Source organism: Macrobrachium nipponense, chromosome 26 (assembly GCF_015104395.2).
Source record: "Macrobrachium nipponense isolate FS-2020 chromosome 26, ASM1510439v2, whole genome shotgun sequence".
Taxonomy (NCBI): Eukaryota; Metazoa; Arthropoda; class Malacostraca; order Decapoda; family Palaemonidae; genus Macrobrachium; species Macrobrachium nipponense.
The window spans coordinates 45,714,023-45,740,300 of record NC_087215.1 but is presented as its reverse complement, the minus strand read 5'-3'; the positions used below and the strand labels follow the sequence as shown (position 1 = coordinate 45,740,300).

General features: G+C 35.1%; 1 protein-coding gene across 1 annotated transcript in view; it reads left to right on the top strand.

Moving 5' to 3' along the window:
- The window catches only part of LOC135200248 (DNA polymerase alpha subunit B-like), a 234,176-nt gene that overhangs the window by 108,889 nt on the left and 99,009 nt on the right, over window positions 1-26,278 (top strand).

Below are 26,278 nucleotides of genomic sequence, written 5' to 3'. Positions count from 1 at the left end.
AGGCATTGAACTTACGGGTTTTTACGCCGCGCCAGAGGTTGCCACTGTAGTATATGCAAGTATTTGATCCATTATGCATTGCATAACCCATAATTTGCATATATAAAAGGCATTGAACTTACGGGTTTTTACGCCGCGCAGAGGTTTGCCACTGTAGTATATGCAAATATTTGATCCATTATGCATTGCATAACCCATAATTTGCATATATAAAAGGCATTGAACTTACGGGTTTTTACGCCGCGCCAGAGGTTGCCACTGTAGTATATGCAAGTATTTGATCCATTATGCATTGCATAACCCATAATTTGCATATATAAAAGGCATTGAACTTACGGGTTTTTACGCCACGCCAGAGGTTGCCACAGTAGTATATGCAAAAAAATGGGATGCAATTTACAATGCAGAACCCAATTCACATATGAAGTAGTCGGCATGAAACTTACGGGTTCTTACGCCTTCCACCCATATGTGATTGGGCATTGATACCCATTTCAGAGGGTATCATGTGGCAGGTGGAGGGGCGCTCGATGGGCCCAGCAGCCGCTGTAGTCTCTCCATCGTGCAGAGATGTTTCCACAACTTGATCCAGGAGTGAATTCCATCACAAAACTGAGCAGCCTCTTCATCCCATCTTCGAAGAGTTCGTCCTTTCTTCTTCCTTCTGCTGGCAAAGTACATCTTCCTAAAAGTGCCTGGTTCTCATGTGACGTAGTTGCCCTTGTAGAGATTGCTTACCATTGCAGCATCTCGCTCCAGTTTTCGGAGGTTAGCTGCAGATTCCATCCTGAGCTTCTGATGTATTTGTTCTCTACTTAGAGGCTTCGTCACTGAAGGAAGTTTAGCTGAGGCTTTTGAGTGTTTCCTGTTGGCAGCTGAACGTCGTTGCGACGCTCTGAAACTGAGAATCCCTTCCTCGATGTCGTCCATTTGTCGGTAGTTTCCGTAGGAGGAGGGCTTTGCAGTTGACCTGGGGCTTCCTCAGACATCGAGGTTTAGTCTGAGAACTTTCCTTTTCAACTTTCCTCTCTGATCCAGGCTGTTTTTTCGGCGCCATTTTGGTCAAATTCTTCTCTTTATAGGAAGTGTCTTTTGCCTTGCTAATCATATCAAGCCTTTTCATGTCCAAGAGTCCAATTTTCGTATCCTGGGCCAAGGCCTCTTCTTGGAGTTTTTCAAGTTCCAAGATGGCCTCCATCTTTTCAAACTCCATCGTCTCAAGTTCCTCCTTCATCTCAGCATGCTCAAATTCAAGTTGGACTACCTTCCTCGTCATTTCATTGATCTTTCCATTGGCCCTTTGTCCTACAATACTTTCGGTTCCTTTTGTCAAACCGAGGACCTCCTTCTGCTTCAGAGAGAGCTCATTCTCCAGGCGGAGGATCTCTCTATCCCTCTGGAGGTTGTGGGCTTTAACATCCTCCAACTCCCTCCTTTTGTCAGCTAATTCTTTCCTGCATAGTTTCGAGGCTGCTTCGAAATTTTCTTGGGCCATCTTTTTCTCAACGGTAAGGACTTGCAATTGATTTTCCAAACCGTTCCTCTGGAAGATCAGGTCCTCGCTTTCCTTCTGCAGACTTTCAATGCTATTCTGCTTCCTTCTATTATCTTCTCGCAGTTTCTTCAAGTCTTCATTTTTCTTGAGTAGTTCATTTTTCATTTCGGTTAGACTATTTTCCTTCTGCTGCAGATCTCGACGCAACGTCTCCTTTTCCATGTCGAGAACTGCGACCGTGTTTTCCAAAATGATGAGGGAGGAGTCTTTGTCCTCGTTCTCTCTTCTTAGCTTCTCTGTCTCCTGCGCCTTGAGCGCTATCTCTCTTCTGAGCTCTTCCATTTCGGCTTGCATTGAGAGGAGTTGCCTATCCTTCTCATGATTGAGACGTTCCAATTCAGTTATATTGCGTGCCAGCTTCGTTCCTTCTTCAGTCAGGCCCTCTACCTTTTTACTTAGTTCGTCTGCTAATCGAACCTTCTTCTCTTTCGAGCTCTTCCTGAAGCGTCGAGATGATTGTGTTTATCTGGATTGCTCCCTGGGTCGTTTGGCTGGTAAATGCGATGTCTCTTCACAAACTGAACTAGAGACATCTCACTAGGCGATTTTTCGTCTTCTTCACAGTCTTGCTTATCGTCATTCATATGTCTTGCACATCTTCATTCATACTGTCGTCCATATCATCATTCAAATGCTTGTCCTCTTCAGTTATGGCCAGCGACGGACAGTTGTCCAGAGCCATAAAATCATTGAAGAAACGGACAATATCCATGTAGAATCCAAGAAGTATGAATACTTCAATGGGACATGCACCAACAAGATTTGATATAGACAGCTTTCTCGCGGGGGAATCCGGCCGAGAAGGCAAAGCACAGGTAAGCACGAATGAAAGCAAACTTAGAATCATCTTAGCTTGATGCAGACCAACTCTATTTGCTTTAACCCTCGATTTCAAAACCGACACATGAGTGGTTACGCGCCAGGATTCCAGGAGCCATTGTGGTCTCCGTCGAAGCTGCTTCTGTCTCCTGTCTTCGGGGATTCTTGAGGATTCCTTGGAGAGCTGGTTATGATTCCGGAACTCTAATTGTTCTGAATATTCCCCACTGAATTTATTATATTTCCCGATATATCCTTTATATGTTAAGTTAGATATAGCTTCAGAAGTGTCCTGTTACATCAATAATATTAATGATAATATAATAATAATAAAACTTCTTCACCCAACAGAAATGTAGAATATGTCTATATATTATTATTATATTATTATTATTATTATTATTATTATTATTATTATTATTATTATTATTATTATTATTATTATTATTATTATTATTATATTATTATTATTATTATTATTATTATTATTATTATTATTATTATTATTATCGAAAATAAGTATAAATGAAAGATCTCCTCCAACACACCTGTTAACAATTCCTCCACCAACATGACGCCGCCCTTGGGAAAGTGGCGGCCACAACCCAACAAGTATTGAGGCACAAATTCTGAAAAAGGTATCAAAAAATAAAAGACGAGGCGCGAGATGCGTTTTCTTCTCTCCGCTACTGAACGCTTCCTGATAATTCTGAATGTGCTTGGTTTGTGTGAGAGAGCCCAGGCACTTAGGAAGCAACTCACTGGGCATAATGTTTTTCTCTCTTTTGTGTATAAACGAGCGAAGGGGAAGTGACCGGATATATATAATATATATATATATATATATATATATATATATATATATATATATATATATATATATATATATATATATATATATATATATATATATATATATATGATATATATATATATATATATATATATATATATATATACACACACACACACATACGTACGAGGGAGTATTGAAGTGAATTTGTGACCTACATTATTTGATAAACTTACAAATTTGAAGAGAGAGAGAGAGAGAGAGAGTGCCCTTCCCCGCGTATATTATTGTCTGAAACTTTCTGCTTCAGAAATTACAAGGGATCACTCCTAAAATTACACTTGGCTGTGGTGAGAGAGAGAGAGAGAGAGAGAGAGAGAGGAGAGGAAGTTGTACTATATATATCATGGTCTTTCTAGTAAAGCGTTTCTATCCTAAGTAATCATGCGTAAGTGTCTGTTTTCGCCCACACACACACACACACACACACACACACACACACACACACACACACGGCTTCATTCTAATGTTAGGGTACCATACTTCATGAAAGGTATTCCAATATAGATTTGCCGAGTTGCAAAGACCAACAAAAATTAAATGTCACCATTAATTTTCAATTATCGACAAATAGTAGAAGTAAAAAAAGCTAAAATATACACACGGGTGAATAAATTACAAGTTTCCCTTTTGTTTTTGTATGCATTTGCATACTGATATAATTTCATATACGATTTCATTGCAATTTCCCTTTCTCCTAATTGCACAAATTATGAGGATGATCTTCAGAGTGCAATAAAATGCAAGGCTTACTGACATCAGGAGATGTTTCGTTTCCATAGCAATTGCCTGAGAGCAAGATGCAATAACTCTTACCAGGAATATGACACCTACGTGAAGAGCATCTAATTATCCCCTTTAATAATTAAAAAAAGTGCTCTGTTTTTACAATAGCTTTATCAGAACGTGACCTCTTCGTGTATTCTAGGGATATATATTAATATATAATTGTAATAGCTACAATGCCCTCTTAACTTCTCGAATTCTTCGCGCATTTTAGATACGTTTGTCACTACAAAGCCTTGGACCCATATGCAAGAAATATGAAGCAATTATGATGTGCGGTAGCAGGAAACGAATTCACATCCCATAATCTGTAACGAACGTGGCTTCGTTGTGATTATGGGACGCTGGTTCGTTTCCCGCTACTGCGCACCATAATTGTTTCATGTTTCTCGCACTTGGATCCTGGGCTTTGTAGTGACAAGCGTATCCTAAAAGGGCGAAGGGGGTATTGTGGCTACAACAATAACATAGATTCTATACATATATATATATATAATATATATATATATATATATATATATATATATATGCTTAAAAAATCACTGTAGATGCACGTGACTTCATAGATAAGCGAATACGCCCAACGGAATATAATAGTCAGAAATCCAAGCGCTTTCGTCTTTACTCAGACATCGTCAAGGAGTTAATGAAGTACAATTGGAGATAAAGGTCTCAGGTACAAAACAAGATCAAGAATACCAGATGGTTAATTGTCAAAAGGGTAAAAATTAAAAGAGATAATCCAGGATTATCGGATATCACACGGTCACAAACCTAACCGAAACTACAAAGTATCTTTACAGTTCAAAACATGTAAAACTGAATATATTAATTTTGTTGCTTATATTTATCTACAACTTTTTTCATAATGGAAGCATCAAGTTTCAAATAAACCAAGACTTAAATTAGAACATTTCTATTATTTGACTGATGAAACAAGATTCAATGATATTCCTTTTAACTGTGTCATTACATCTGATTAAGGCTCTTGCTTGACTCCAGTTAATAGGATGGTCTAAATCTCTCATATGTACGAATAATGCATTCGATATTTGCCCAGTTCTCACAGAATATTGATGTTGCTTGAGACGTGAAAGAGATTTACCGGTCTGTCCGTAATAGACTTTATCACACATTTTGCAAGGAATTTCATATATGCAGCCTGGAAGATCTTTAGGAGAATTTTTTTATTATTAAACTCTTGACATTAATTTACTGAAAATAACCGTCTTGAAAGGAAGCTTCAAGTCAAGTTGAAAAATCTTATTGCTGAAAGCGACTGGACTAAGCATGCCAACGTGGACTTCATGATTAATTTATCAGACAAACCAGCGGCTTTGGGATATGGGTTAAGCTTTGGTGTATTTAATGGTAACCTGGACTGTGTCGACATCTCAAAATCCTTTTGTTATTTAGAAAAATCTAATCAAAACCTATGCCCTGATGATATCAATATTTGTAAAGGTATTGTGTATGGGGCTACAAGAAACCTTCTCCCCCTAATGTACCCGTGAGATTTCTCCAGGCTTTTAAGAAAATTAGAGAAGATGAAACAGTGAAAGTGACAAAAGTAGATAAATCTAATGCAGTGGTAATAATGAATAAAAGTGACTATATAAGTAAAATAATGACATTGCTAAATGATACTGATACTTATACGAAACTGAGGTCTGACCCTACACAGACAGTGAACTCCCATTTTAATAAACAAATTAAATCCATTTTGAAGGGCTTTGACCATTTAATTAAACAGTTTACTCTGCAATGCGCCTCCCTACCTTATATGTATAGTTTAGTCAAGACACATACAATCAATAACCCTATCAGACCAATCATTAGTTCAGTGGGCTCAGTTACGTATAATTTATCTAAATGGCTTGTAAAAATTCTTACTCCTTTGATAGGAAACATTTCTAACACAAATGTTAAAAACAATGTTGATTTTATAAACAAATTGAATAGTTTAAATTTGAATTTTGATTTTAATATGGTTAGTTTTGATGTTGTCTCTTTATTTACAAAAGTGCCTATAGATGACTTACTTGAATATTTGGAGGAGGAATTAGAACGTCATGACATTCCCTTAAGTGTAGCAAACCTCATTAGTCTCATAAGGTTATGTATCAAAGATGGTAAATTTTGTTTTAATGGGGAATTTTTTGTACAAAAGTTTGGCATGGCTATGGGTAATCCCTTATCTCCTGTCCTTAGCAATATTTACATGGAATTTTTTGAGACAAAACTCCTACCAAGAATTTTGCCCCAAAAAGTTATTTGATTTAGATATGTGGATGATATCTTCTGTATTTGGCCAGTTCACGAAAATCTCCAGGATTCCTTAATAATCTCAATATAGAGTCCCTTCTATAAAATTTACTGTTTAGAAGGAAGAAAGAAATTGTTTAATTTGAATTTTCTTGATGTAACTGTCCATAGAAATGATAGAAATTTCACCTTTTCAGTCTTTCGAAAATCAACTAACATGCCTCTTTTGTTCATTACTACTCCAATCACCATCAAAATGTTAAATGCTCTGTTTTTTTCTGGAATGTTCTTAAGGGCTTTACGTGTCTGTAGCCGCAGTTTATTGACGCTGAAATTAAAACTATTTATGATATTGCATTGAAACTTAAATACCCAAGGACTTTTATAGATGTGGCATGGAAAAGAGCTAGAAAAACATTTTATTCAACTAATGACAAACTTGAATTTAGTAAGCATAACATTCTAAAATTACCCTATGATGAAAGGTTTTTAGATATTCCTAGAATTTTAAAGCTATTTAACATAAATGTTATTATCAGTAATATTAATGTCAAGAGTTTAATAATAAAAAATTCTCCTAAAGGTCTTCCAAGCTGCATATATGAAATTCCTTGCAAAAAGTGTGATAAAGTCTATTACGGACAGACCGGTAAATCTCTTTCACAACGTCTCAAGCAACATCAATATTCTGTGAGAACTGGGCAAATATCGAATGCATTATTCGTACATATGAGAGATTTAGACCATCCTATTAACTGAGTCAGCAAGAGCCTTAATCATATGTAATGACACAGTTAAAAGAATATCATTGAATCTGTTTCATCAAGTCAAATAATAGAAATGTTCTAAATTTAAGTCTTGGTTTATTTAAACTTGATGCTTCCATTATGAAAAAAGTTGTAGATAAATATAAGCAACAAAATTAATATATTCAGTTTTTACATGTTTTGAACTGTAAAGATACTTTGTAGTTTCGGTTAGGTTTGTGACCGTGTGATATCCGATAATCCTGGATTATCTCTTTTAATTTTTACCCTTTTGACAATTAACCATCTGGTATTCTTGATCTTGTTTTGTACCTGAGACCTTTATCTCCAATTGTACTTCATTAACTCCTTGACGATGTCTGAGTAAAGACGAAAGCGCTTGGATTTCTGACTATTATTTTCCTGTGTATTCGCTATATTATATATAGATATATATATATCGAATATATATTTATATATATAAATATATATATATATAATATATATTCTCATTTTACAATAATGATATCCATGAGAGAATAGGAATACAAAGATAAACAAACCAAATAACTAACGCATACCAAAATGAAATTCTAACCAACAGGAACACACAACCTTTCATTTGCACATTTCGGGAGAAATGCAAATCACTAGCGTTACTTTTACGTACTTTGCATAAAAAGGAATAGCCACGTCTCTCACTGAAAGTTAATGAAAAAGAAGGCAATAATCAAGTTCTGTTAATTTGCATGACTAACTTTTGAACGGAACAATTGCGGTATTCTTGCCCCAACTTTTCGCGCCGTTTTGGTGAGAAAGTAGCGACGGTTCGGGAGTTGATGAGCAGGAGGTAAAGGGACAATTTGCCCTCGACTTTGTTTCGGCGACATTTTTGTTTCATCTATATCTTTACTCCGCGTATAAATTGCGAGAGGAAATTTTCCCCAATTCAGAATTATTTTATTTTACCACGCTTCGAGTATCTCATCTCCTTGGTGAGAAACCTTCAACAATTTCTTCAACTTCAAGAGTTCAACCGAAGATGCGATGTGTTACTATCCTGAAGCAATTCGCCTTTTATTCTTATAATAATTTACTCACATTTTTATCTATTTATTTTGAGTTCGTTCATTTATTTTTTTATGGATGATATCTTTCTGTACTTCTCATTACCTTTCTGTTACTTATTCTTTCTAATGAACACCATAGTATCCTTTGGAAGCTTTTCCTATGAATAGGGGTCGTCCTCTGAATAATAATAATATAAATAATAATAAATAATAATATAATAATAATAATAAATAATAAATTTTTTTAAATCACTACGGTTTTGTTTTTAATATATTTTTTTTAGTCACTAGGGTTTTGTTTATTACCTAAAGTGCGAACAGTTTTGTTTCCGTTACTAACTCATAAAATTTTGCAGAGCTATCTAATCAGACCTCGTGTTTCATAAGAAATTTTCTCGATCCTGACAGCTATTTTTTTTTCTTTTTTCATACTTTTCCAGCAAAATTTTGTTTTTCTTTTCTGGAGCAACTAAAAGAAAAACCTCCAACAACTTGACATCAGTATCAGCCAGCAAGTGAAAAGAGGCTTACACAGATATTCACAATAAAATTAAAAGCAGATCCTGTAACATTTTGATTTTCAACCCCGATCAGTCTGCGAGATGTCACAGTCAGCGGGAAGCCAATTGGATCCCCCAATCTTTCCTCAATTGTCTGTGACTTCTCTCCTCCTCCTCCTCCTCCTCCTCAGTTCAGGTTTGGGAGGAGCCCTGATCAGGGAGGCTTGTGATTTTGTTCCCGCTTTAAGAATTCAGGAATCCTTTCATGAAATCTAATATTATTTGGGATAATATTTCATTGCGATAATGTACAGTAGTGGATCGTTTTGATACTTTTTTTTATTATTTGTCTACGAAGTTTCCATTAGGGCTGAAATGGTGTTCGATAGAACAATTATTACTCGCTTCTGTCAAAATCATGCTCTCCAAATTAGCGATGTAATGCTCCTCCCTCCCTCCTCCTATTCATATGTACATAATAGAGCGGACGCTATTACAACCTCATGGCTGGACCACTGCATCACATCTCCACAACTTCATGATTCTATTATGACCTACAATATTCGCTATGATCTTGCAACGGGCTACGATCACATCCCATTACAGGTGTCATTCAGTAGCCCATCCCTCCCTACCGTGAACCCCCTAACTGATCGCCCACCAGCGGTAAACTGGGATTTTAAAATCCAACAGAAAACCAGATACTTTAGGGCGACCACGGAAACCAGGTTGCGGTCAATAGTTCAACCGGCAGACGCCTTACTTTGTACTAACACAAATTGTAGAAATGACCACCACAGGAGGGATCTGAATGAATTCTATTCGAACATAATCTTCGCTATGCTTGCTTCGGGCAGGACTGCCTATAGATTTCGCTTACACTAAATACCTTTGACCAAATAAGGTGTTGATGGTATGTCCTGATTACTTGATTTCCAGGGACCGCTTTGAGACTGAACTAATCATTCGTTTGCTGGCTTCGAAGATACCGAGTTCCTTCAGCTGGCTTTGAATCCATGAGGTTAATAAGGGGTTGCTAGATGGCGAGTTGGTGGGCTTCCTCTGGTAGGCCTCATGAAACGTGATACAGTAGTAGAGGTATTAGGTTTGCAGGTCACAGTCAAGGTTTTCCCTTTTTTTTTTTTTTTTCAATTATCATAAATTTCCATTTCTAATTCCTTTCAGGCTGTGTGAGAGTTCATTCTATTCCCCAAGACTGAGGAGAATGAAAAGTAATTTTGAGAATACATTGAGGGAGGGAAAATATTTGCAGTAAGATCTTTGTGTCTGTATTACGTTTTCTGTATATTACTATTATTAGTATTATTATTGATATTACTTCCAACATCACATATTATCTTAGAGACTGAAATTAAAAAAAAAAACTTTTTAACGTCCAGATATGATTTTAAGATTCATACAGCTTGCTCTCAAGATGATGATGATAATAATAATAATAATAATAATAACTAATAATAATAATAATAATAATAATAATAATAATAATAATAATAATAATAATAAATTCTTTTATGTATTTTTCAGTGATTAAGCTGGTTTATCAAATTAATATGTTATCTTTCAGTTTGATACTTTTCTCAGTTAGCAGCTTAATATACTTAAGTTCTTTCAGTTAACTGTTTAATATACATTAGTTCTTTCATTTCATACAAATTAACGAACAGGTTTTCTGTCTCAATTTGCAGCACTAGTCGACAGAATTATTCTCCAAATCAATATCAGTCACATGCGACACATCTCTATATTCCACATTACTCAATAGAAAAGCTATTTTCAGGTTAGTCTTGGTTAAACAATTAACTAATTAAGACTAATGAGGGGTTGTAAAACTGCCCATTCCAATTAGCCAAGAAGCCTTAAAATATATAAGAAAATGTCATTTTAATCGTCGAAGATGGCGTCATTTCAGTGACTCCATCCACTGGAGTTATATTTAAAATTCTCTGTTAACTCTCTGTGAGTTTCTTAATTTTTTTTTTTAAACTGATAATTTATCTCTTCTTCCTGTGCGTCCTGTCATCATCTGTAACTTCTTTCAAAAGAAAATTATACTCCTTGGAAGCTTGAATATCATGTCAGTACCATGTGGGTTTTGATCCATATTGAATAAGAGTGTATTTTAATAATAATAATAATAATAATAATAATAATAATAATAATAATAATAATAATAATAATGTTCTAAAGGGTCCACAATAATCCACAAAGTGTCAAGAGTCCGTGTATAATTTTAAGACTACAAAAAGCTTTCGAACCCTTCCCTGGGTTTTCATCTTCAGTCCATTTTTGGACTCTTAACACTTTGTATTATTGTGGACCCTTTAGAACATTATATATACTCTCGCGATAGAGAGTTCTTCCCTAATAATAATAATAATAATAATAATAATAATAATAATAACAATAGTAACTGGGCCAATTCATTCATGTTCTGATATTTTTCAACAAGCAAGTATAAAACAAAGATTTTTGAAAATATATATATAAAAAAATAGTTATTGCTAAATGATAACTGAATTTCTGCCCTCGTCTCATACTCAAAAGTTCTTTGGTTAAACTAATATTGAGTTTAGAATTTATTTTTAGTTAAGTGATGCCTTATGTACGGTAGAATGTTTTAGTTACGATGTTCCTATTGAAGATAATCTCGTGTTATTTACGAGATTAAAATGGCGTTCATAATCTTCTTCGTCGCTTTGTTACTTATGAGATTTGTCGAAGGTCATTGGCCCATGGAATAATCCCTTGACATTTTAGGCTCTCTCTCCTCTCTCTCTCGTCTCTCTCTCTCTCTCTCTCTCTCCTACCAAAGCTTAGAATTATGGTGTTGATTTTGATTCTATTTACTTTTAGTTTTGTTTTCCTTTGTGAAATTGTATGTTATATAAGAACTTTTGAAGGTTGCAAGATAAAATACTAAGTTACTTGAGAACCTGAAAAGGAAATAAATAAATAGATAGATAGATAGCTAGATAGATAAATAAATAAAAATATAAATTGATAAATGAATTAATTAATAAGTAAGTAAATAAATGAATCATTGAAACAAGTCGACAAGTGATGGGATTCTAATGTCAATTTTCCTTGAAATACTTTCCCCATCTGTACTGGCCACAATGCGTGCTGCCACCACCAGCACCTGTTCGTTTTCTTTGCGCACAGACCTTGGTGGTATGCAGTACCTTAACCCTTGAACTGAACCACTCCTTTTGCAACCCTCTCCCATTATGAAACGGGGCAATAAAGAGTTCATTGGGGGAAAGTACTTCTCCTTTAAAAAGGTTAAGAGAGAGAGAGAGAGAGAGAGAGAGAGAGAGAGAGAGAGAGAAGCCGATTACAGCGAATTGTTTTACAACTAGTGGGTATATGAATGCAAGCGAACTGGTCTCTCACAGGTGGCTTTTTCTGAGGCCAAGAAATAGATTGTTGGAGAGCAGGCACTATTCCTGGAAGGACTGAATAATACTATAGGTGTTGCATTCTTGTCCTTTAGTACTTAGGTCCTAAGAAGTCAGGGTGGTCATTCACGTACTTTATTATGGTATATCAATTACAAGTAAGGAGACCCATGCTTATGCTGGCTTCCCAGTTTGTCGATGGCGGGAGATTTCTACAACCACTCCCAGAAGGTTCAACATAGTAGAATGAGAGAGTAGTGTTTCTCATACTTACACTCCTCCCCCCTTAGGTTAACAGACAAAAATTTAAATTTGTTCAATGAGTCTCCTAGGTTTCTTACTTACTCTGTAGATTTTCTTACAATGGCACCAGTATCACAATTACTGTTCTCTTGATCCCACTACTTCTACATTGGGATTACAAATCATACCCGAGTTCTGAATAGTGTTATTTGTTTCTTCTAATCCTTGTACATTACGGGGAGAAGAAACTACAGGAACATAAGGAATCATTGTATCTTCTAATAGTGGACGGTTCATCAGTTACTCTAGTATTATACATTTTTCTCTCAAATAACTGTGAAAGGTGACGCTTCCAAGTCAAATACCATTAACCTCTACAGAAACCAAATAATTTCTTTCACCAAGAACTTTGATAATCTTAGCTTCCACCCATTGGCTGGTCCATTTACCAAAATTCTTGGCATATACTGCATCGCCAACTCTGAATTTAGACTCATGAACATAACACTCATCTCTTTGTTTGGCATTATACATCTAATGGACCCTTAAATTTCCTTCCAAACAATAATTCAGCTGGGAGCAGCCAGTAGAAGACTGTACTGTACGTCTATAGGTATACAAAAATTTGGCCATTCTGGTTTTTACAGGCAAATTACAATCAAACTTTTTGAAATTAGTTTTTGAATATTCGGACAGCCCGTTCTGCAAGCCCGTTTGTACTTGGATTATATGGTGCTCCTGAACAATGTCTCAACACCATTTCCGAAAGAAATTCTGAGTCTCCCTAGACATAAAACAAGTTGCATTATCAGATACAATTGTGTCAGGCAATACCATAATTAGCAAAACATGACTTAAACATTGTATCGGTACCCTCTGAAGTTATATTCTTGCAAGCATAGACATCAATAAATTTAGAAAAGGAATCAATAATAATCAAATATTGCATGTTGTCAATGGGTCCACAATAATCTACATGCAAGCGGGACCAAGGTCTATCTACTGACGGCCAAGATAAAGGTGAAATGCCCTTATGTGAGATTTGTTATGCATAATGCACAGTTGGAAGTTATTTGTTCTAAATCTTGGTCCATGTTGGGCCAATATACAAAAGACCTTGCTTCAGCTTTCATGGCAACAATACCCTGGTGGCCCTCGTGAAGCATTTTTCCATAACACGCTTTCTCAACATCTCAGGAACCAAAATACGATTCCTATAGAGTAATACATTGTCATGCAAAGAAAGATCATTTCTCAATTTATAGAAAGGTAACATACTAATTTCCATCACCTTTTTCCTTGGGGAACCCCTTCCTTACATAATCTCGTACTCTGCATAAAACAGTGTCTCTTTCTATACATTCTTTTACCATTGTAACATCAAAAGAATTCTTATCCAAAATATTAATCAAATTTAACATATTCTCCTGGTACATGAAAATCAGCATCATCTCTACACAATGGTAGCCTACTAAGAGCATCTGCCACTGTATTATGCACTCCCTTAATGTGTTCAATTTTAAAATCAAAACCTGATAGAAATAAAGCCCACCTTTGAATACGAGCATTAGATAATTGTGGAATAGACTTACTAGGGTAAATAGATGAGTCAAGGGTTTATGGTCCGTCCTGATAACGAACTTCCTACCCAAAAGATAATCAGAAAACTTCTTGACTCCAAAAATAATGGATAGAGCCTCTCTATCAATTGAGAATAATTACACTCAGCATTAGATAATTTTCTACTTTTGAAGAAATAGTAGAAATTCTACCCTTATATTCTTGCTTAAGAACAGCTCCCACTCCTTCAGGGCTAGCATCAACTTCTAAAATCATGGTAGCATTGGGGTTAAAATTATCCAAAATATCAGCTCTCCCAAAGCTTCCTTAATACTCTGAAAAGCTTCTTCATGAACTGCTGCCCAATGAAACTCCACATTCTTTTGGGTTAAATTATATAAAGGACATAAAATAGAGCTGGAACTGAGGTACAAACCTATTGTAATAAGTACATAGCCCAAAAATGATTTTAAAGACTGAACAGAGTGAGGGGTTGGAGCTTCCAAAATTGCCTCTATTTTTCTTTGGGTCAGGTTTAATTCCATCACAACTTAAAATGTATCCTAAATAAGGTACTTCCCTCCCAGAACCAATAATACATTTATCTTTATTCAATTTAACATTTCTCTGTTGCAAAATTGATAAAACCTTACATAAACTCTTGTCATGTTCCTCCTTGGTAGCTCCGACAATCAATATGTCATCTAAAAAAGAAAAATCAGAACACCCTCAATATTTGCCAATAATTCAGAGATAACCTCTGAAATATACCTGGTGCTGACGACAACCCAAAAGGCAATCTATGAAACTTATATAATCCCAAATGAGTATTCATAATCAAATATTGTTGAGAATTTTCACTCACAGATACCTGTAAATATGCATTTTTCAAATCCAATTTCGAAATATACTGACAAGAACCTACATTTGCCAAAATCATCCAATCTCGGTAATGGAAGGTATTAACACTGGTTGGGTATGAGATACTTACAATCTACACAAATCCTTATTTCACCATTAGGCTTCATTACAGGAACAATAGGACTGGCCCAATCTCCAGCATGCTCGACCTTGCTCACTATATTTTTACTTTCTAGTTCTTTCAAACTATTCTCAATTTTACATTTATAATGATAAGGAACAGATCTAGCTTTAAAATACTTAGGCACAGCATTTTCTTTTAACATTAATTGACATTCATAATTTGTAATGGTGATCCTTCCACCACCTGATACTCATTGAACATTTTTACACAATCAAGCTTAGGCCTAGATGCACTACTTGGGGTAATAAGAGGACTTTAAATTTATCATCACACACATTATCAATTGTACCCACTGGTATTTCAATTTCTTCATCAAAGACCTGCCTGCTAAATTAAATCATTATCTACAACAAAAAACTTTTGTCCCTGGACCATTTGGCCTTTAAAAGAAACATCACAATTTATTTCACCGTACACTTGCATTTCAGCTTTATCATAATTTGCTAAGCGTTTCCTTGTTGGTAATGGGGTTAAATTCAATTTTATTATTAGCAATGCCGGTGAAATAGTGGATGCCCCACCAACTGCCAGTGTCTAATTCAAACTCTAGGGGAAACCCATTTAACCTTAAAATTTCTCTATATGGTTCCTCATAATCATCGACAAAATCAATAGAATTCACATTAACATCAAAAAGTTTCAATAAATCATAAGAATCATGGAAAAACTTTCATTACAGGAATATCCTTACTAGTAGACTCCTCTACATCATGCACTGTATTAACATTCCTAGATTTATTTCTAGCCTTTTTATTGGGGACACTGTACTAAACATGGCCTTCCTTGCCACAGGAATAACATTTAGCATTCTTAAATCTACAATTATTAGCTAAATGGTTATCGCGCCCACAATGAATGCATTTACTTTGAATTTACAATAATCACTTTTTACCTCTCCCTTTAGAGTCTGCACTAGAATTAGGCCTAGGCCTAATTTACCTTATGCCTAACCTTGTTAACAGTACCTGCAGGCCTATTATCTATAAAAAGAACTTGAAGTAGGACTACATTCGGTAACATAAGCAGTTTATAAATTGGTAACCTTGGCAAGTAATTCACGAGAGGAGATTGATTTAAACTCAAAAGGATCAGCTAATAAAACCTTAAAATAAACTTCATTATCAATACCGACCAATAATTGTTCATTCAACCTTCAGTCAAAATCACTATTAAATTCACACTGTGAGCTAACAATTTTAGTTCTGCATAATATTCCTTCACGGACTCACTACTTTTCTTCTTCCTCTGTAGGAAATCACACAATGCTCTAGATAACTTGGTTTTGTTATAAAATGCGACTTTAGTTGATTTACTAGGTCATCAAATGGAACTGCAGACGGCAATTTCGGTGCTGTTAACTTACAGATCGTGGAAAATGTATCTACTCCAACTGAAGAAAGCAACAAAGCCCTTTTTGCTGTCGCTTCTGTTACTTCACTTACTTCACAATTCATGGAAAATAGATCTAGAGAATATAATATCATTCCAACTTATCTGGGTTAAACTCGGGAATTGTCGGTTTCCTTGTCGCTGCCATCCTTCCTGACAGGGTATGGAACTTCGGTAGTCCCCAACAAATACAGCTGAATTCAGGCTACTCGAATACTGGAGTCTGGACGTTTGGCCAGGCCTAAAACTGGTATGCTAGGCTAGATACGGCCGGCTGTCGTTGGTACAACTAACTCTCCCTTCATGTGACATACCTCTTCGTACACTGGGTTCTTCCTCGTCGCCACTGTTGCATTCTGTCCTTTAGTACTTAGGTCATAAAGAAGTCAGCGGGTGGTCATTCACGTACTTTGAGTTATGGTATATCAATTACAAGTAAGGAGACCCATGCTTATGCTGGATTCCCAGTTTGTCGATGGCGGGAGATTTCTACAACCACTCCCAGAAGGTTCAACATAGTAGAATGAGAGAGTAGTGTTTCTCAATACATTACAATAGGTGTGACTATTTCTTTCAATTTTTCTATTCTAAAGCTTTGAAAGACATTAGTAGGAGACAAGGAACTATTATTTAAACCACGGATACTATGTATGTGACTATTTCATTCCATTTTTCTTTGGTAATGTTTTAAGATGCCTTGTTAGGGGAGCAGCAATATTCCTGAAATCACTTATACAGCTCATTTTCATTTTTGGTTTGATCAAGCTTACAAAGGCATTGTCAGAAAGGAATTACCTTTGCTTGTAAAGTTCCTTTTTATTTTTTGGTTTTGCAAACCCTAAAAATGTATTGTTAGGCAAGCAGCACTGTTCCTGAAACTATTAATATTATAGCTATTACTATCTATTACTGTCCGTTTTTCTATTTTCTTCATAGTTTCCTGTTTTAACTTATACTTTGATCTTTCCAGCGTCACTGGTAATCCCTGACACGCTACGATAACCTACAATGGAAACTTGTTAACAGTCAAATTATTTTTAGCTGAATTAATCTGGCATATATAAAATGATTTAAAATTAATGTTTAAATTATTAATTTCCAGTGTAATATTCATACCTAGAAAATGATTACCTAAGCGTCATTGTTCTTTATGAAAACACAGAACTTAATCTTATATTTAAACTTGACTTATACATGATGAACTAAGCGGAGCTTATAAGAATACTTGATTGATTAGAATATAAGTATCATAACTATGACGAAAAAACATAGATGGATTTTCTAATCATCTTTGAAAAAAATGAAGTGAAGCAAGCAGAGACATATAGGTTATCAGTTGAGAAAAAAAGCAAAATAAAATATATAGATAACTAAATAAATAAATAAATAAGCCATGGAACAGGAAAAATAATATAACTTAGGAGAAAACATGTGAATGATACGGTCTATTGATTTTTATATGTGAAAAAAATAAGGTATGGAGCAGTAAATATATAGATAATAAATAAAAATTAAATATGCCTTGCAGCAAAAAGAAAAAAAAATTCTTAACTATGCAAATAGTTTACTAAAACTTTTCCTTAAGTGTATTATGTGAATTAAGGTCAAGCCTGTCCCGAAAATACCTGCTAAATGGGAAGGATTTCGGGAACAAATTCGACAGGGGGGAAAAGATGAATAAATAAACCTTCTCCTTCAAGAATATTTCATTTCCTTTATGATTCTCAGAAGAAGCATCATTCACTTCCCCATTCTGCCAACTGTCTCGTAAGAGAAACTCACATTGAAATGAACCTTTTGAAAGTCGTTTCGGGGAATGAGATATCTTGCTCTCTAGATATTTGTCCCAGAATTTCGCTTTGTCGTATTTCTGTCTTAAACTGAAAAAACATCAGATTGTGTTTTGAATCTAATGAATGAAAGGAAAATTAGGGAAGTGCTTGAGAAATAAAGGTAAGAAGGAAAATGTGTTTACAAAAATGTAGGTACTTATTTGTAATTTCATCTAGTGGATTGCTTTCAGTAATAATTCGTATCACATACACCACACAATGACTTAAAATCACGAAAGAGTAATTTGAGTAAGAAATCTATTTTCAAAAGGTTTTTGGTATCAGTAAATCATCTATTCTGGACAAAAAAAAAAAAAATCAATATTCGGAAGCCTAAATCATTTGATTTTTTGTTAAGACCTACATATATATTTTTTGTTATTAACTATGACCTGTATATTTTTATATATATATATATATATATATATATATATAGTATATATGTATATATGTATATATATATATATATATACGATATATATATAATTTATATATATATATATATATATATATATATGTCTATCTATCTATCTATCTATCTATCTATATATATATATATATATATATATATATATATATATATATATATATATATATATATATATGCGCATGTGTGTCGTTTTTTGGGTCAGGGAGGCTGTTCTTTCGTTTATCTGGAAATATTTTTGTGTTGGGAATATTTTGTCCATAATAATAATAATAATAATAATAATAATAATAATAATTGTGTTGTGCTAATGACAATGACAAAAACTTAATTATGGAGATTTTAGATGAAATCACTTTACGGTTGCTTGTATATGTATGTATGTATGGATGGATGGATGGATAATGCATATTTATATTATTTATATCTATATATATATATATATATATATATATATATATATATAATATATATATATATATATATATATATATATATATATATATGTACTATCTATATATCTATATATATATATATATATATATATATATATATGTATGTATATATAATATATATATATATATATATATATATATATAATGATTATAATCACTTTAGCACGTGATTCATTTATCACACATATCCACAGGTGAAAATAAGAGACAGGGTGTAGCCCTGACCGGTTTCGACTTTATTTTCAAGCCATTGACAAAGGACTGATACATAGTATTAGAGTTCACGAGTATATATACTACAAAGACAGTACTGACGAACATACACACAACCGTTTGAGACTGCAGATCCACCCACAGGCAGGTGTCAAGGTAGGAGTGGCTTTCAAAATCATTAGGCTAAAATTTACAATAAATTCTCAAGGGATACTACCGCTTAGGGTACAAGTCCACACCTGACAGGTGTCAGGGAGGCGGGGTTGAACATCTGATTACCACTACTGCCCCCTTTACTGTGTTTACAAATATAATAATCTATTTTTCATATATCTCTACAGCCAACCTTAAAATTAAACAGTTACAAATTTCTTTTGATATTAAAGGATCAAGTTTATACATTCCTTGACTGATGTTCATGTTATTGTTGTAACTTTCTTTTATAAAACTAGATTCAATGATATTCCTTTCCAATGCATTATTAGCAACACCAGCTTTTTTGCCCCTTCCCAGTTAATAGCATGATTGTTCTCACTAACATGTACAATATACCACTATTTCCCTGTGCATATCTCACACATTGTTTATGTTGTTCTATTCTTTTTTCCAGTGCTTTCCCCGTTTTGACCAATGTAAAAGTTGTCACAAGACATACACGGGATTTTATATACACATCCTTTAGCATTGTCGGGGGAGTTCTTAATAAGTACCTGTTTCATTGTTTTATTGTTTTTAAAAACTACATTAATACCAAAATTCTTCAGGAGATGTGGGATATCTTCATATTACTATTATAAGGTAGTACAAGCAAATTTTTGTTGTTGTAAGGTTCTTTTTGATTTTGATACATGGTCTTTTTTGCCGCTTTTAAAGCATTGTTTAGTACATTATCTGGATATTTCAGTTTTTTGCCTGTATTCCGAATCTTATCTATTTCCTCATCTACATATTCTGGGCTACATACCCGTAGTGCTCTTAAAAACATGGAAGCAAACACTGATCTTTTAACCTTATTGTTTTGTCCAGAATAGAAATGTACATAGGAAGAAATATTAGTAGGTTTTCTGTAAACACTATACTTAAACCCACTACGATTTCTCCGTATGAGGACATCCAAAGGGTAGGCATTCATCTTTTTCTATTTCCATAGTAAATTTAATTGATGGTACTAATTGATTTAACCTGGCAAAAAAGTTATTTACATCTTCATGCCCTGGCCATACACAAATTATGTCGTCAACATATCTAAACCAAGGTACCTACATTGCGTGGAATTATATTATTTAAAATTTTCTTTTAAAAAAATTCCATATATAAATTACTTAGCACTGGGGACAGAGGGTTTCCCATTGCCATACCAGTGCTAAGTAATTTATATATGGAATTTTGATTTTTGCATACTAAACCAGATGTCCATTATGAACTCTTTCTATAATCATAGAGACAGCCACAAGTGGGCGTGGTACCGATGGAACTCGGCTTTAGGAGCATATACTGAAAAATCAATGATTGATATGGCAATAACAAATAACAAAAATATGGTCAGAGATGTAAAAAGCATCCCTTCTGTGTCATTCGATTCAGATCACAGGCTTCTCTTAATTAAATTAAAGATGACAAAACCCAAACCAATTAAAAGCCAAGTGAGAGGAAGATTTATTTTAGAGAATATGAGAGAAGAGGAGTGCTTAGTTAGATATCAAAACGAAATAAGTAAAGCTAAACAAATGCAACAGGAGAGCAATGACCCAAATGAAAAATGGAGACACTTAGAATGGCTGTAGTGGGTGCTGCTAATAATACAGTGCAAAAGAAAAGAGTTCGAGGTAGGAGGAAAAAACAAACTGCTTGGTGGACCCCCACACTAAAGGCCGCTGTTGCAAACAAAATGAAACTCTTCAGAAAATGGATGAAAACTTTGAATTTGGAAGATCACAATAACTATAAAGAAGCGTTGAGAGAAACGGAAAGAATAAAAGCTCAAACAAAAAGAGAAACATGGGAAAGAATAGGAGAAGATCTGGGAAATGATCTCCAAGGTACCAGCAAACTCATATATAGCACTGCCAAAAACTATAGAAAGGGAAGCCAACCACCCACTTATGTAATCAAAGACCCTATGGATGGGACAATTTTAACCGAACCCCGAGAAATTGAATTAGGGTGGAAACATCACTTGAAACACTACTAAACAACGGAAACAATGACCTTGAAGAGCATGTAGAATTTGATGTGGTTGGGGATGCAGAACCAGACATAACACTGGAGTTAAAAATGCTCTCAAGAGGATGAGAAATGGTAAGGCCCCTGGAGTGGATACAATACCTGCAGAGCTCCTTAAAAACATGGGGGAGGATGGAGTCATCTCCATCTGGCTACTAGAGCTAATCGACATACTCTGGAATGGGCAAATGTCACCTGAAGACTGGAGAAGAGATCTAATATGCCCAATCTATAAGAAAGGTGACAAGACAAATTGCAGCAATTATAGAGGAATATCCCTAATGTCACATGCTTTTAAAGTATATGAAAGAATACTTGAAACTAGATGAGAGGATATGTTGAACCAAAGCTGGGTGAATGGCAAAACGGTTTTCGACCAGGAAGAGGGACAACTGATATGATTTTCTCCCTCAAGATGATATTTGAGAAGAGCTGGGAATGGGGACAGGGATAGATATATTGCTTTTATAGATCTAGAAAAGGCTTTTTGATAGAGTACCAAGAATGAAAACATATGGGATGCCCTAAAAGACCCTTACTATGGAATCCCTGAGAAACTTATAAGAGCAATTTATAACACCTATCAAAACATCAGATCCAGAGTAAAAACAAATCAAGAGAATGAAGACTGGTTTGAAATAAAATCAGGAGTAAGACAGGGCAGCGTCCTTTCGCCACTCTTCTTTTTATATTGTTCTTAGATAAATGTATGAGGGAACTAGGTGAGGATGAAGCTGCAGATATGACCATCAACCTTATGTATGCAGATGACCATGCAATGATAGCCCTCAGCGTAGAATCTCTCCAAGAAAACGTCAACAACTGGAACGCGATCTTAACAGCTAATGGAATGCGGATCAACAAGAATAGGACAGAGATCATGCACCTATCACGAACACCAAGTAACGTAGATGTAGAATTAGAAGGTCAGGACATTGAAACAGTGGGTAGAATTTCAAATACTTAGGATGTAGAGTTTAGTGACCAAAACGATTCAAAAACCTGGAAATAACTACCCGAATACAGAAATTCAGTAACAATCTGTATCTGCTCTACCCACTAATGAAAGACAGAAATATACCTCGCAAAGTGAAAACCATAATATACCTCTCTATTTAAGACCAATATTGACTTATGGCCATGAATCATGGACATTAACATCAAGAACTAGAAGCCAACTTCAAAGCAGCTGAAATGAAAGCCCTAAGACTCATAAAAGGTGTAACAAGACTAGATAGGCTACGAAATGAAGACATTAGAAGAGAACTGGGAGTGGAGGGGATAACTAGATTTTGTGGAGAGAGGACAGCTTAGATGGTTTGGACACACCAAAAGAATGGAGGAGGAGTGATATCCTATAAGGTTTTTGTAATGGACACCGGAAGGAAGGAGACCGGTAGGAAGACCAAAATGAGATGGCTACAAAACATAGAGAGAGGAGTAGAGAGGAGAGGCTCTAGTTTGCGGGAAGTTGATGAGATGAGGCTCTATGATGATCGCCAACAAGGGGGGGGACGGGGGGGGGAATGGAGACTGTTCCTGAAGCAGGACGACCGACAGGCCTGGAGGCCTACCTGGCATCAGGTGAGAAAAGGTGGTGAGAAATATGTATATATATATAGATATATATATATATATATATATATATATATATATATATATATATATATATATATATTGGTATTTTTGGGTAAGCAAAAAATCTAACATTCTGGTAATATTCAACCATACGGGAAGTCTCTAGCACAATATTTCGATTTATGGAGAATTTTTGAAAAAAAACTTTTTCCTTCCCTCAAGCATTTCGGAGCTTTGCGGCCAAGGGCTCGCGGAATCTCTGCTGCAAAGCTCCGAAATGCTTGAGCCACATTGTCGTAATATTTGCACCGTTTCATATTAGCCGTTATATAGAATTCTATATATGAAAATGTGCTCAATTTCATGTAGAATGCAACAAAATATAATTCATGGTTGTTGCTTTTATCATTTTTGACATATTTGCACATAAATCACGATAAATAGAAAAAAGTAGACGTTCGGTCAACTTTGACTCGACTGTAATGGTCGAAAAACGCAATTGTAAGCTAAAACTCTTGCAGTCTAGTAATATTCAATTATTTACCTTCATTTTGAAATAAATTGGAAGTCTGTAGCACAGTATTTTGATTTATGGTGAAATTTTGAAAAAACTTTTTTCTTCCTTCCGCGTGCGGAATCTCCGAATTGGTTGAGTCACATTGTCGAAATATTTGCACCATTTCATATTACCCGCGATATAGAGTTCTATTTATGAAAATGTGCGCAATTTCATGTAGAATACAACAAAGAAATCATTCATGGTCGTAGCTTTTATCATTTTTGAAATATTTTCATATAACTCACGATAAATAGAAAAAATTCAACGTTCGGTCAACTTTACTCGAACGTTGTGATGGTAATTGCTTCATAGCAAAGGAAGATGAAGGAAAGGAGAACGCATTTTCGAGGAGTTCGGCAGTAAGGAGGTTTTCGCGCCCGTGTTGGAGGCGTCTTTTCCTCGCGGCTGTTCTGGAATCGTCGGGCGTGTTGTGGAGTGCAAAAACGCGCCAATGTTATGTGAGAAACGCCGCGATTTCTTATGCAATACCTCGTCTAGATTCATCTAAGAAATTCTAGCAAACTCGGGAACCTGTGACGCTCGCCATAGGATGCCGTATAAATACGACGGAGGAAGTAGGTGCAAACAGTGATCGTAGAAGAGAGATTGTAAAAGAGAGATCACCCGTTAGTCACAGAGAGCCACAGATCAGATTATCAGTGAGAGATCAGCAGCAGCAGAGATCGTCAGAGAGAGACTAGAGACGAAGGATTGATCAAAAGAAGAGTTGTTCGAGGGTTGGTTAGACATTGGTCTAGTCGTCTTCAGGAGTGGACGGCCATGTTTTCTCGACGTCGAGCAGACTTCAGAGAAGAAGAGGTCCTGCTACAGGTTTTGGGTAGTTCCTGCCTTTCAAGTAGACTAGTTTCTGCAATACGGAGTCAAGAGGACGACTGCAATTGCCGCTCTACTTTTATGAAGCCAGCGCGTCGAATTGCCAAACTGATTAGCAAGTATTCGAATTGCCTCACTGTTTCCCCCAGTTCATGCAGTGTAGGATTCTATCTTTTTATGTAAGTAAGCTTGTAAATAAACCTTTGTTGTGTTAGTGCTTCTTTCTATATTCGTATCCCCAGTTTCAACTGTTTGTGTTGATATATATATTTTTTTTATTTCATATCGAACCTGAAGCGGACCTCTCTCAGAGGCCGTAACATTGTGTCGACCCTTTCCAGGATATTTCGACACCGTAACATTTTCTCTTAGATCTACCGTAAAGGTTGAAAAACGCAATTGTAAGCTAAAACTCTTACAGTCTAGTAATATTCAATGGTTTACCTTCATTTTGAAACAAATTGGAAGTCTCTAGCACAGTATTTTGATTTATGGTGAAATTTTGAAAACTTTTTCCTTCCCTCCGCTGCAAATCTCCGAAATGCTTGAGTCACATTGTCGTAATATTTGCACCGTTTCATATTAGCCGTTGTATAGAGTTCTAAATATGAAAATGTGCGCAATTTCATGTAGAATACAACAAAGAAATAATTCCTGGTCGTAGCTTTTTATCATTTTTGAAATATTTGCATATAAATAACGATAGAAAAAATTCGATGTTCGGTCAACTTTGACTCGACCGAAATGGTCGAAAAACGCGATTGTAAGCTAAAACTTACAGTCTAGTAATATTCCATCATTTATCTTCCTTTTGAAACAAATTGGAAGTCTCTAGCACAATATTTTGATTTATGGTGAATTTTTGAAATAAAACTTTTTCCTTCCCTCTGCGCGCGGAATCTCCGAAATGCTCAAGTCACATATTAGCCATTACATAGAGTTTTATATATGAAAATGTGGGCAATTTCATGTAGAATACAACAATAAAATAATTCATGGTCCTAGTTTTTATCATTTTCAAAATATTTGCATACAAATAACGATAAATAAAAAAAATTCGACATTCGGTCAACTTTAACTTGACCAAAATGGTCGAAAAATGCAATTATAAGCTAAAAATCTTACAGGCTAGTAATATTCAATCAATTACCTTCATTTTGAAACAAACAGGAAGTCTCTTAGCAAAATATTTCGATTTATGGTGAATTTTTGAAAAAAAAAAATTTTTTTACGTCCGCGCGTTACGAATTCATGCATCATTTTGTGATAATATTTTCTCTGTGTTGCTTTGGTCGTTTTACAATTTGTTATATAACAAAATTATTGCAATTTAGTGTACAATACAATAAAAAAAATTAACTCATTAGCTTTAACCGTTTTGCTCACAGCACGATTTGTATGCAATTATATATGAAATTTTTTTTCGTGCTGTCATATATTCCTATATTTATATATGATAATGATATTTTTTTTCATTTCTGATGGTTGCATACTAAACTTCAGGCAATGACAAAATAAAGGCCGAAAATGAACTCTTAATCTTGAAAACTAAGCGTGCTGTGATTTTTTGAAAAAAAAAAATTTCCGCTTCGGGCTCACTCCTGAACCCTGCCGGCATACAGGAGACGATTTTTGAAATACCGTAGGCGTTTAAGGGTTAATGTGTGAAAACATTGGTAGTATCTTAAAGGATCGTGTTGAAGCATGCACAATGAACAATGATGGTATACCAAGCTTTGATGACCTGTGAAGAGAGGTTACCGAAGTGCTCAGGGAAATGGAGTTTGAGTCTCAGGTTTTTTGCGATTTGCTGAAATCATACCCCTCAAGAATGCAGGTTGTGGTACAGGCAGATGGAGGCCACACAAAATGTTATATGCTCAGAGAGAAACTTGAATAAATACCTG